This window comes from Cupressus sempervirens, chromosome 9 (assembly GCF_028749045.1).
Source record: "Cupressus sempervirens isolate cs-2001-9-10 chromosome 9, ASM2874904v1, whole genome shotgun sequence".
In the NCBI taxonomy this organism is placed as follows: Eukaryota; Viridiplantae; Streptophyta; class Pinopsida; order Cupressales; family Cupressaceae; genus Cupressus; species Cupressus sempervirens.
The window spans coordinates 242,114,746-242,126,137 of record NC_143126.1 but is presented as its reverse complement, the minus strand read 5'-3'; the positions used below and the strand labels follow the sequence as shown (position 1 = coordinate 242,126,137).

At 39.0% G+C, this 11,392-nt stretch overlaps 1 pseudogene; it reads left to right on the top strand.

Annotated features, from left to right (window-relative positions):
- The first annotated feature begins 2,785 nt into the window (after positions 1–2,785).
- LOC149538380 (uncharacterized) lies at positions 2,786–9,731 on the top strand (annotated as a pseudogene).
- Positions 9,732–11,392: the final 1,661 nt, after the last annotated feature.

Below are 11,392 nucleotides of genomic sequence, written 5' to 3'. Positions count from 1 at the left end.
AGCACAATTATTTGCTAGATTATTTAGGAAAAGAGAAATGAGTCTTCTTCTAGAGTTGCCAGGTGTGAACAATAAGAAAAGCTCCAAAGATAATGTCAAGGAAATAATAGTTTAGAATTTACAAATTCGTTAAATGTTATTGATAACAGAAGTCGAGTAGCTAATTTAAGTGTTGCACATAGAGCATGATGACTATGATTACGAAAAAGAACTTGTAACAGAAAAAACAAGTTTGAGCAATTTCTAAAATGCTCAATCTATCTTCATTAAAAGTTTCATAATTTTATTTTCATTTCTTTGAAAGCCTAATTATTATTTCTTAAAATCAATTCAAAAGTGGAAGCAACCATATGTCACAAAGGTGGTACAATTAGTTCCTTTCCCTTAAGAAATTGAAATAGTACTTTAGAATGAATTACACTAATTAACCTGGTATGAAGCTCTAAGAGTGGAACAAAATAGATTCATTTATTGGGCATAAGAAATAAAAATTTCAACTTTACTTGGTGGGTCTAATAGCCAAAATGATTTGCAAGATATGCAATGCAATGTGACTCGAATGCTAAATCTGTGAACAGTCATCTAAAAGGGCACCCTTGGTGATAAGCTAATAAAAGACAATGTCATAGACTACAAACGCCCCATACACTACTTTGCACAGATCTCCCCACCTCTCTCCACGACATGCCACCATTCCCCTCACTTGCCATGAATTTAATGTCTAAGAAATTTAAAAGACCATCAAAAAATTGAAACTCACACTAGAAATTTGAGTTTAATAGAAAGTAATTGTTAGACTGTAGTATAGCACAACTTGTTTATTGTTTGCATAGAGATCAAGGCTGAACAAATGCAAAACAGAACCCAGTAAACATTAGCCCCCGTCGTATACTTTAACCCATGCTTTCGAGTCTTTTTCACGATGTAATATGTTTTGAACTTGATTTTTCTTTATATCTGCCAAACAACAACTACTTCTGTGATCTTTCCTTTTGTAATGAGCATACACTAATCTTCATTTTGGAAAGGGAATTGTAGGACTAATCTCAGTCAATGTAATGGGTCTTTGAAGTCAAGTAGAATTTTTTCTTGTTGTATTCTACATAGTAAGGAAATTTCCATGGGCTTGCAGAAAATGGATATTCATTGACCTGCGATTCTAATTTCAACCATTCATTGAAAAATAATGGAAATTGAGCTATATACACCACTCCAATACTATAGATTTCTATATTTAAATTACCATGTTCACCATTAAATCTGAAAGACATTCTTTTCATTTCCACAAAAGCAATTTTAGTATTCAAACTCTATCTGGCAATCATGCTCCGCTTCTATCTATTTGATCTTATCATTTTAGGTTGCTAGGCTTCTCAGGTAGGGTTGAGGCATTCTTTCTATTAGAAAGGATCCTAAGGGAGATAACCACTATGTGGGGATTACACTTCCTCTCGAGTTGCAGTTGGACAAATATATTAAACTATATCCTAAATAGATTTGGTCAATGATATAATTATTAAACATTACAATTTGAAATTATTAAAAATAATCTAATTTGGAAGGATATGCATGTTGGCCAAAATTTAGCTGGGTATAAAAGAAATAGCTATATAGTCGAATAAATGCATCTAATGTGACTACTTTCCAAATTTATTGAGTAATTTAAAAGTCACATAATAGTTTGATGACTTTTGAAATAAATTAATAAATTAAAAAAAACAATAATATCAAATGCATTATTCATCTCTCAATAAAAAAGGAGCCTCCACATACATTTAAGTATAAAAACAAGTGCTTTTCAAATTGTAGCTAGAATAAACTATTGTCATATTAAAAAAACCTATAAAAACAACTTTAACCTATACTTTGGAGTCTCTTTTCAATATGGAATGTGATTTGATATTGATTTTTCTTTGTATTTCCCAAATAATTAAACGGGTCTGTTTGGTTCATGGAAGATGATCGGAATTGACTTTTCCATACTTTGGATATGAAATTTTTTTAGTTTGTTTCAAATTTGGAAAAATATAATCAAAATACACTAGACGTCTAATTTTGTCTCAAAACTAGGTTATCAGATTTCCCACTAGCAACTAGGAATTGAAAATCAAAACCTAGTTATCCTTTTTGAGAAGTGTAAAAATAATAGATTGGACTACTCTTTGATGTCTATCTGCAACTCTAAGTTTATGCATAAATGTGTCTTCTTACTCATCTTTAAGTGGATCAAAAGAATCAAGTAAAATCTTAAAAATAAGAATGAAAATTTGCGAAATCTTGATTTGACTAAATCAAAATTTGTACAATTCCACCAACCAAACAGTAGTTCTATCCCTAATGAGAGCCCACTAATTTTGATACTCCAAAGGGAAGGCTAAAAATAATCTCACTCAATGCTCAACGTGTCTGACCAGTTCAGTAGAATTTCTTGTGTACGCAACATCGAAACGAAATTTCTAGGGGCTTAGAGAGTACGGATATTCATTGAGCCCACACTCAAGACTGGACTTGATTAAGTGAATGCATATGATTACTTACGGCTGCCTGCATCTTTAATCGTCCTCGATGACCAAGCAACATCAGAAAAAGATTCTCGTGTCTCCACGGAAGTCTGACGATTCAAAGTTCAAGTCTTCCTAGAAAAACTATTGAAATTGAGCTACACAAACCACTCAAATACTGTGGATTTCTATTAAATTACCATGTTCGCCTGCATTAAACCTGAAAAGAGGCTCTGTTCATTTCTGCGAAAGCTATTTTCTTGTTCGAACTCCATCCGGCAATCATGCTCCGCCTTGATTTCGCTTTCTCTCTATGCCTTCTCACAGTTTTGCTTTTGCTTCCCCAGTACTGCACTTCTCTCTCGGAAGACGGAGTAGTACTCTCTAAAGTGAAAAAGGGAGAATGGGTGGACTCGTTTGGTGCTCTGAGTGACTGGAACGAGTCTCACAGAAATCCATGCGCTTGGAAAGGAATTACCTGTGATGCATTAAATAGCGTGACCACAGTTAATCTCACGGGTGCCTTGATTTGTGGCAACCTGACTGCAGCTATATGCGCTCTTTCTAATCTCACCGCTGTCATCCTCCAAGCCAATCTTTTTAGCGGTCCTTTCCCAGCCGGCCTTTTACATTGCAACCGTTTGCGGAAGCTCGATTTGTCCAGTAACCACTTCACTGGAATGCTGCCTGCTGGTATCTCCGAATTGAGCAAGTTGAGAGAATTGAACTTGGCAGACAACACTTTCAGTGGCTCTGTTCCTCCAGCCTTTGGAGTGCTGCCAAAATTGGAAGCTCTCTTCTTCCACGACAATCGTTTGAGTGGGGCGTTCCCTAATTTTGTTGGGAATTTGACGTCTCTGAGGAATTTCACCATTGGCAGCAATCCCCTGCGTCCCAGTGTTGTACCAACAGAGCTCAAGAATTTGAAGCAGCTGCAGCAGTTATGGCTTTATAACTGTAGTCTCGAAGGTCGAATCCCAGCATTCTTGGGCAATTTAACGCAGCTGGAGTTGTTGGATATGCGGCACAACAATCTCTGGGGCGTGATGCCGGCAGGTTTAATGGGGCTCTAAAATCTGAGAGAACTGGTCTTGTATGAGAACCACTTGTCTGGACGAATTCCGGCGAACATTGGCCAACTGAGAAGATTGACGTATCTGGATCTCTGCAACAACCAGCTTCACGGCACAATTCCCGTCAGTATTACCAATCTTACATATCTTGATGAGCTTCAGTTGAGTGAGAATCAGATTACGGGACAGCTACCTGCTCGGCTCGCTAGGCTCCGCTACCTGACCGTCTTGATGCTGCACGACAACAAACTCGAGGGATTGTGGCCCCAGAGTTTTGGCACGTACTCTGGTTTTTTTCAAGTCGACGTGACCAAGAACAAATTGGAAGGCCCTCTGCCAAAGAATCTGTGCATGGGAGGGGCCCTCTATTCTTTGACTGCCTCTTCAAACAATTTCAATGGCTCCCTGCCTTCCTCATTTGGAGACTGCCAATCTCTACAGTATCTCTACCTCGACGACAACCAGCTGAGTGGTGAGATACATCGTGACGTGTGGAGTGCATTCAATATCAAGGAGCTGCGTCCTCACGACAACAAGTTTGAAGGAAAGATTCCACCTGCAATTGGCGAAGCGAAGAATCTGACTCGATTGTGGATAGGCAACAACCAGTTCGAGGGAACAATCCCTGCTCAAGTTGGGCAGCTGATAAATCTCCTTGTGTTTGAAGCAAGTAGCAACCAGTTGGAAGGAATAATCCCTTCCCAAGTTGGAGAGCTGAGAAATCTCACGGAGTTCAAAGTGAGCAACAACAGATTGTCGGGTTCAATTCCCCGCGAGCTCATAAGCTTGAGTTTTGTTAATATTCTCCAGTTGGACAACAATTTTCTGTCAGGAGAAATCCCCGGGGAAATATTGCTCCAGAAGGAGTTATATGAGCTCAATTTGAGTTACAATCGACTCACAGGGGAGATCCCAGCATTTCGGAGCAACATTGTGTGAAAAATCAAACTATTGCAGTCACTGATTATTAATCTCCTATCACAAATGATTATTAAACTGCTGAAAATAAATTCTCAGCTAATATCGAAAAATAACACAACTGCAACTTCACTTAAAATACGGAAAGAAATGCGCAACAGAATCAACACAATATTTTCGGACAAATTGTCCCTGGAAAAATCCCTAAGGGAAAACCAGTTCTACAGATGAGAAATTATATTAAACTTCAGCAAATCAAGAGATACAAAATTCCTTGCCTCACACTGGCAGAACTCCGACAACCTCCTAATTTCTCCCGCTGATATTTCTCACTGCTATCCCTGCGCTAACACTGCGCCCTTGCTAACACTGCAAGACTGTTTGCTAACACTGCAAACTCCTTCTCCAAAACGCTTCTTCCTGTGCCCTTGCTAACACTGCAAGATTGTTTGCTAACACTGCAAACAGCTTCACCAAAGCATCACCGCCTTACTCTCCAAATGCCCCCTAGACCCCTTTTTATACTACTCTCGTTGGTAAACCAACAACCGAGATTAAATCAAACCAACGGCTGAGATTAAGACAACTCAACAGCCAATAATAGAATTGGTTGCAAGGTGTCCAAAAGGGAATCTCTAAAATTAGTAAATAATAACCATTTACTAATTTTTGGCAAGTGGACAAACAGTTGTGCAAACCACCCATAAATACAACTGCTATTCATAGATAAGGACGAACAGCTGTCCAAGCTACCCATAAATAGTGCTGCTATTTCCGGGTCAGAAATAACAGCTGTCCAACTAACAATAATTAACACTCCCTCTTAGCGAGGAAGCTGTTCTGCATGACACCCATCTTATCTCTGAAGAAGATAAATTTGGCCTTTCCCAAAGCCTTCGTCAGAATGTCTGCTACCTGCTCATCTATAGGTATGTATTGTAGTCGAACAACTCCCCTTTGTACACAATCTCTGATGAAGTGATATCTGATATCTATATGTTTAGACCTATCATGAAACACTGGATTTTCAGACAACTTGATGCAACTCTGATTGTCACAATGTATCGTAGTAGTCTCAACCTTCTGACCAAACAAGGCCACTAACAACTTTTGAAGCCATATAGCTTCACATGTCGCCATGCTAGCTGCTATGTATTCTGCTTCTGCTGAACTTAGAGCCACAGACTTCTGCTTCCTGCTGAACCAAGATACAACTCCTGATCCCAAGCTGAAACAACACCCTGAAGTGCTCCTTTTGTCTGTTGTACTTCCTGCCCAATCTGCGTCAGTATAGCCTATCAACCTGATACCTTCACCTCGAACATATATGATCCCATACTCGACTGTACCACACAAGTAACGTAGCACATGCTTAGCCGCTATCCAATGCATTCTCTTTGGTTCAACCATGAACTGACTAAGAGAGTTTACTGCAAATGCTATATCTGGTCTAATGTTGACCAAATACATAAGCGTACCAATCAACTATCTATATAAAGTGGGATCTACATCTTTCTCCTTAGATGTATCGTCATGCTCTGTGCTCACCTCCAGAACACCTGTCACGGTCTCACGAAGCAATCTAAGTGCTCCATGATGAATATGGCCCATCCTCCTATGCCATAGCTCTCCAAGATCTCTAGGATTATTGTTGCTCATAAGTGCCTTAGGAGTATCAAACTGCAATCTATAAAGGCGACCACTCCTAACTCCAATAGTTATGGGTGATTTCCAATCCTTGTGCTTAATCAACACATGTGTCCCTCTAAAGAGTACATTATACCCCCTATCCTGAAGAACAGATACAGAAATCAAATTCATACCTAAGCCCGGCACATATAACACATCATGAAGAGGAATTATCTTTCCATTCTCCCTCTGAAACTGAACAGTCCCTTTCCCAACAGGGTTGAGTTTGGACAAGTTTCCCATAGAAATCTGGATGTTGGTGTCCTCCTCCTTGTAACTGGAGAAGTACTCTCTAACTCCTGTCATATGAAATGACGCCCCACTATCTATATACCAAACACACTGTGAGGTTGAGCTAACCATACAAGCTATGAGTGCAAACTCATCTTCCATTCTGCTGGAGAGTTCTTCTGCACTTGCTGAAGCTGCCACCTGCTTCTTACCCTTTTTCCTCTCTGGGTAATCACTGACATTGTGGCCAAACTCGTGACATCCAAAGCACTTAACCTTAGAAAGGTCCTTCTTCTTCTTTTCACTTTGTGAATTTGATCCTTTGCTAGATCCCTTCTTTGCTTTCCCTTTACCCGCTAGGGCAATGTTCTCTTGTTCCACCTAACTCTTGTTGGCCCCATTGACAAGACTTAGTCTAAACTCCTCCTGAGTGAAATCAGTCCATAGTCGATCCCAACTCGGTAAAGTATCTCGTCCACTAACAACTTGAACAAAGACACTCCATTGTTTAGTAAACCCATTTAGGGCTATTCTCACTAGCTCATCATCACTAGGGCTATCTCCAACAGCTGCTAACTCATCCTTGACAAGTCTGAGCCTGGTGAGGTAACTTGTGATGTCTTCTCCCTGATTCATCCGGGTATTCTTTAGCTTCTCTCTGAGAATCAACTTCCTGTTAGTGGTAGCATTTTGGTACAGATTTAGAATGGCGTCCCAAATCTTCTTTGCTGTATCTAGCTCCAAGATATGTGGAACAATACGATCCTTGACACCATCAAGGATAATCCTCCTCGCTTTGGCATCGTCCTTCCTATATGCTGCAAGCTGTGTTGCATCTGTTGGTATAGGTACACCACTACTAGCATAATCCTTGATACCATTCTCTTCCAACAATAAAGAAATTCTGGCCTTCCAGACACCAAAATTTGAGGCACCATCCAATCTATCCTGATCTCTCAAACCAGCTGAAGCCATCTCAAGGGTTTAAAGCAATAATAAATCTAAAGAGATCAAAATTTCTTTCCTAGGGCAAAACTCTTCTACCCTTAACAATGCTCTGATACCATGTGAAAAATCAAACTATTGCAGTCACTGATTATTAATCTCCTATCACAAATGATTATTAAACTGCTGAAAATAAATTCCCAGCTAATATCGAAAAATAACACAACTGCAACTTCACTTAAAATACGGAAAGAAATGTGCAACAGAATCAACACAATATTTTCGGACAAATTGTCCCTGGAAAAACCCCTAAGGGAAAACCAGTTCTACAAATGAGAAATTATATTAAACTTTAGCAAATCAAGAGATACAAAATTCCTTGCCTCACACTGGCAGAACTCCGACAACCTCCTAATTTCTCCCGCTGATATTTCTCACTGCTATCCCTGCGCTAACACTGCGCCCTTGCTAACACTGCAAGACTGTTTGCTAACACTGCAAACTCCTTCTCCAAAACGCTTCTTCCTGTGCCCTTGCTAACACTACAAGACTGTTTGCTAACACTGCAAACAGCTTCACCAAAGCATCACCGCCTTACTCTCCAAATGCCCCCTAGACCCCTTTTTATACTACTCTCGTTGGTAAACCGACGACCGAGATTAAATCAAACCAACGGCTGAGATTAAGACAACTCAACAGCCAATAATAGAATTGGTTGCAAGGTGTCCAAAAGGGAATCTCTAAAATTAGTAAATAATAACCATTTACTAATTTTTGGCAAGTGGACAAATAACTGTCCAAACCACCCATAAATACAACCGCTATTCATAGATAAGGACGAATAGCTGTCCAAGCTACTCATAAATAGTGCTGCTATTTCTAGGTTAGAAATAATAGCTGTCCAACTAACAATAATTAACACATTGACAGTCTCGACTTGTCGAACAATTTACTGTCTGGAGGAGTGCTTGCCGAATTAGGACAATTGAAGCCCATCGCTTTCAATTTATCAAACAATCAGTTGTCTGGACGCGGTCCTGAGGGTCTGGACAATTCGGCTTACAAGGAAAGCTTTCTGGGCAATCCGAGACTATGCGGAGGTCGGAATTTGATGCTACCTTCGTGTTCCTCTCCACTTCAGAGATTGGCAACCATTCTGTTGCCGACTCTATTGACAGTAATTACCATAACCTTGTGCTGTAATTGTCTGTGCTTTTGGTGTCTCAGGAAACCAAGTGATGCGCCTGGATCGTGGAAAATGACTCCGTTAAATTCCGCACAAGTGAATGATTCATACATCCTCCAGAATTTGAAGGAAAGAAACGTGATTGGATCCGGGAGTTCTGGAAAGGTTTACAATGTCACTATGCAGAACGGGCAGGCGGTAGCCGTAAAGAAGATGAGGAAAAGCAGCAGATCAAAAGGAGATCATAAGAGAAGAATTGAAAAGGGGGAGAATGAATTTTTGGAAGTGGAGGTGGATACATTGGGATTGATCTGCCACACCAACATCCTAAATCTGCTCCGTCTCATATCAAGTCAGCAGTCCAATTTGAAGCTGTTGGTATACGAATTCATGCCCAAAGGAAGCTTGTTCGACTGTCTACATGGTGGCCCGGGAAATATGCAAGAAATGGTGCTGCAATGGAATATACGTTATCAGATCGCTTTTGGCGCAGTTCGAGGGCTTTGTTATATGTACCACGATTTCTGTCCTCCATTGATGCACAGGGACGTGAAATCTAGTAACATCTTGCTGGACGTGAACTTTCTTCCCAAAATTGCGGATTTTGGAGAACCCATAGCGCTCGATGGGTTGGGCGATGAGCGTGTTGTTTCTGATTATGTAGGGTCGCATGGATATATAGCTCCAGCTATGAACGCTTTGTCTCACTGAAATTTACTTAATAATTTAGTTATCCTTGATAGAATATCTGATTCTCTGATCTAAATCTATTTATACAACTTTTTTGGGTGAAACTGTGGCGTGTAGAATACGCGGAAGGGTTAAAGGTGAGCGAGAAGAGTGATGTATACAGCTTCGGAGTGGTGATGTTAGAGCCGGTGAGCGGGAGAGGCGGAGTATGGAGAGGGGGTGACCATAGTGGAATGGATACGGAGCAGAATTTTGATGGAAGTGGAAGAGATGGGAGTAGTGGATGAGCGCATAGCGGGCGCTAATTGCGTAGAACAGATGATGAGCGTCTTACGCGTGGGTTTGATGTGCACTGATAGGGTGCCCAACCGACGGCCTTGCATGAGAAGAGTCGTTGAGCTTTTGGTTGAGGCTAAATCAACATTTCACCACGTGGAGAGTGTTAATTGGATTGCCGACTGCGACAGCGACGACAAAGCGGTTTACTTTGCAGATTAATATGCAAAAGAATGGTCCAGTTTTCCCCCGTCAATCAATCCTACTTGGATTTCTGCCACGGGCCACGATTAGGCAGCCCTTCTACTTGTTTGTATTGTACATCTTAGACTATATGTGATTGTTTGACTATATGTGAGTCTTTTCTAATGTAGTTAGTTTGACTATATGTGAGTCTTTTCTAATGTAGTTAGTGGGATGTGGCTATCCTTCACACAAAATGTATATTTGATAAAAATTCAAAAAATCAAAAATAGTCAATGGACCCTTTGTCTATTGGTGAAGTATAATGGTTCATAAAGAGCCCACAAGGAATCAAGTCTTGCTGATTGGTAGCTTGCAAGCCTTGTGCCTTTGTTCGGTTGCCTCACAAGTCTTAACCTTCTATAAAAATAAAATCAAAAGCATAGTGGATTGTCCTGAAATTTCAACATTTGTTCTTTATGATCTGTATATTTTGTAATCCAAAACAACAACAAAATTGAGAAAAAATCCCCAAAATGTTAGACTTTTGATACATTAAAAACATATAGTGTTTAACATTTTACATTATTAGTCCCTGCCTTATAGGCAGGTGACTTATGTTTCCACGTCATTTATGTCTATTATTTTGCTTTGCAAAATTGTGAATTTATAGCTTTGACTATAGTAAGAACTAAAATTCATTAATAAATTGAATTTTCTATTATTGAATACTAGTTTTGATTGGCTCTTTATTTTTTTCCTAGTGGTTTTAATCGAGTTTAATAAGAAAATATACAAATATTTGAAACCATAATAACTGGACATCAATGTTGAGCCATACAAATGTGTCTTGCTCTGTTGCACGATCTCCAAAATGTAGCAACTACCTCACCCTATTTTATTTTTATTTAGAAGCTTCAAAAAACTACCTCCTCTACTATGGACTTGATATATAGTTGTATTTTAGAGGTGGTTATGTACATTTCTTTAAAGAAACTTGTTGTTTTTCTTTTTGCTTGATGTGTGAAAGCTTCCAATTTACAGGTTTGTTGGTTTTTTAGTTTCTTTTCAATGCAACTTTGAAATATTAAAGATCAACAATATCTTCACTGGAAAGAAATTTGATTTTGAATTTTTGATAGACAACTGAAAGAGAATTATTGTTGTCAATTCTGCTCATTCTTTCAATAGATTTTTAGAAACTTTTATTTTGTATTAGAAAGTATGATATGTATTACACTTACAACCTTATGCATTTTTTATTTCTATTGCACGTGCTTGGTGACATATAGTACATCCAGGAACTGTCTTTTGTACTGGTGAAGGAGAGTTCCAATTGTTCCAACTAAAAAAATGGTAAGAGTATTGTTTCTATCTTATTCAATTAATAATTTGAACAGAAAATGAAAAATAATCAGATTTCTCACTAGAAAATGAAATGTTGCCAAATCTTTGAGTACAAAATGAAAAGCTATCAGATTTCTCACCTGCTGAACATGGGATCCAAAGCAAGAAAAACTTTAATATGTATGCCTATCACTATGCAATATGTACACATTAAAATAATAGAATGTCTCTTGTTCCAAGAACAAGAACTTAATGAAAACCCTAGAATTCTTAGGCTACCCTCCATTGGATTGATACCGAATGTTAGTTTTCTTCGGATCAAACAACAGACGACATTAATCAAAATCATATTA